We start from the raw sequence: 2,800 nt of genomic DNA on the forward strand, positions 1-2,800 counted from the left end.
TCTTCCTCTGTCCCTCTCCACCTTAGTTTTTGAGGCAGGGTCTCTCACTGAACCTCAGGCTCTCCAGTTTGTCTCCACTCTAGCTGTGAGCCCCCTGCCATCCACCAGTCTCTGCCTGCCCAGCTCTGGGGTTACAGGTGTGACAGGTTCACACCCGGCATTGTGGGTGCTGGGGATGGAAGCTCAGGCCCTCATGATTGCACAACCAGCCATCTCCCTGACCTTTTGTTTGGTGTTTGAGACAGGGTCTCATGTAGCCTGGACTGCCCTTTAATTCATGGCAATTCTCCTGACTCAGCTTCCCAAGTCCTGGAATTACAGGCGTGGGCCACCATGCCTACCAATGAACACCCTCAAAAAACAAGAGACTACAACCCAGAGGGTGGTTGTTGCTCCTGACCAGCACTTGGCGTCTTACTGCTTTGACACCGATGTCATCTAGTGGAGTGGGGAGGCTCTACCACCGTCCTCCTTCAGGTTCCCACACTTCTTTCCCTCCCTTTAAACAACATTTCTCGATGCAGACATTCAGTCAGGCCTGGAGCCGGAGATGAGAAAGACTAGTGTGGGTCACACTTCTCTCTACCCTGGTGATCCTGACCCCTCGCCCTTCCCCACACGCCTTCCGCTGTCTCTCCAAACCCCTCATGCAGCAAGGGAGCATTAGAACTGCAGCCAAGATGGAAATGAGACACCGTGAGGAGACAGAATGAGCCCATCCTAGACTTCAGCAGAGATGGGAGCAGCTCTGCTCAAGCCTCTCAGGGGGACTGAGGGGAATTCCCCTAGCCTGGATAAACTGTCACTCAAACCCACTGGGGGCGAACCAGCAGGTTCTGAATATTCCTCTCTGTGTTGTCCTTGCCTCCGCTTTATTCTGAGTTTGAGGGACTCCACTTTGACATTGCGTGTGTGTGTGTGTGTGTGTGTCTGTGTGTCTGTGTGTGTGTATGTGTGTGTCTGTGTGTCTGTATGTCTCTCTCTCTCTCTCTCTGTGTCTGTATGTCTGTGTGTGTGTCTGTGTGGAGGTCAGAGGACAACTTGGGGGAGTGCGTTCTCTCATTCCACCCAGGTGGGTTTGGGGGATGGAACTCAGGTCCTCAGGCTCTGGGTAAGCACTCTTAGCTGCTGAATCATTTCACTGATCCCAGGGACTCCACTGTAGGAAATTAGTCCAAGGGCTGGAGAGCTGGCCAGTGCTTAGGAGCACATATTACTCTTGCAGAGGACCCTAGTTCAGTTCCCAGCACCACTGTGCAGTGGCTCACAACCACCTGTAACTCCAGCTTCAAGGGGTCTGACACCTTCTTCTGAACTCTGAGGCCTCTACTCTCACATGTGTGTACCCTCGAGGGTGCATGCACACACACACAATTACAAATAAATCTTTTTTTAAAAAAGGAAATTAGGCTGAGCCTTGACCTCTCATAACACCCCCAAATCTTTTTTTCATTATGGGAACCAGAGAGTATGGGAAATGAGGGAGGTGTGGCCTCATCTGTCAAGGTCTGATTGTTCGGGATGGAATAGTCTTAGACCAGGGCCTCTTTCTGAAATGATCTCACCACCACGAAGGGGAGCTCCCCTCTGCACCCACAGAACAGCACCTAGCAAAATCAGGGATTAGCTTTAAGGACTGGAGATCCAGGCTGGGGGATGTGGGGAGCATGGGCCTGGTGGCCCTCATCTACAGTTCCAGGCCTTGGGACGTGAAGGCTGAAGGATCAGAGTTCAAGGTCATCCTTGGCTTCATAGTGAGTTCTAGGCCAGCTTGGGTTGCATGAAACCCCTTCTCAGAACAAACAGGCAGAGACAGGACTTTCCTGGGGACTTGGGCTGGGACTTGGAAGAGAAAGTCTCCCTCCAGCTGCATCAAAGGAAGTTCAAAACCTGGGCACTGGACAACTTGACCCCAGGCTGCCCCTCTATATCTCTACAGCCCCTGTGACCCTGAATGTGGCCTCGGCTGACCCAGACCTCACCCTGTCCCAGGATCTAAAGAAAGTGTCTTTGTACCTCATCAGTGAAGGCACTAGGAATAAGCAGTCAAAACCCAGACCCTTCTACCCTTACCACTGCGTGCTGGGCTCCCAGGGCCTGTCCTCTGGCCACCAGGTCTGGGAGGTGGAGCTCTAGGGGACCGAGGGTGGGGTGTGTGCGGCAGACGTGGCCACAGAGCTGGGACCTGGGCTGCAGTCAGGACCATCTCTGGGTGCTGAGGATCTCTGCCTCTGGATGCCAGCCTATCACCAGCAGCAGTGCCGGACAGAATCTCCCCATCCTTCTGAGCAAAGTGGGCGTCTTTCTGGACCGTGCCGGCGGGAAGGTCATTTTCTTGGAGCCCGCCACCAACAAGCACATCTACACCTTCCAGGACTCTTTCAAACGGAAGGTCTTCCCCTTTTTCGGACTCCTAAATCCTGGGAGCCATATCACCCTGAGTTCCTAGAACTGGTCCATCGTGGCTCCCTCCCTCCCGTCGGTACAGATCCCACACATTGGGATGCAGCTGGTAGGGCTGAAGTTTGGTAGAGGCTTACACCTGACAGAGACCTACACAGACCTGAGGGTTCCTTTCTACCAGAGGCTAGAATGCTCCAAAGGCTAAACATAGGGTTATTCACCATGGCACTTAAAAAAATTATTTCTTATTTTTATTTTATTTGATGAGTACATTGCCTGCATGTGTGTAAGTGCACTGTGTCGTGCAATGCCCGTGGAGGGCAGAAGAGGGAGTTGGATCCCCTGCAATTGGAGTTATGGACAGTTGTTAGCTGCGACGTGGGTACTGGGATTAGAA

At 52.8% G+C, this 2,800-nt stretch overlaps 1 pseudogene; it reads left to right on the top strand.

The window, feature by feature from the left end:
* Positions 1 to 2,449, top strand: part of LOC108490062 — a 16,426-nt pseudogene extending 13,977 nt beyond the window's left edge.
* Positions 2,450 to 2,800: the final 351 nt, after the last annotated feature.

This window comes from Nannospalax galili, unplaced genomic scaffold (genome assembly GCF_000622305.1).
Source record: "Nannospalax galili isolate Female #2095 unplaced genomic scaffold, S.galili_v1.0 scaffold1908, whole genome shotgun sequence".
Taxonomy (NCBI): Eukaryota; Metazoa; Chordata; class Mammalia; order Rodentia; family Spalacidae; genus Nannospalax; species Nannospalax galili.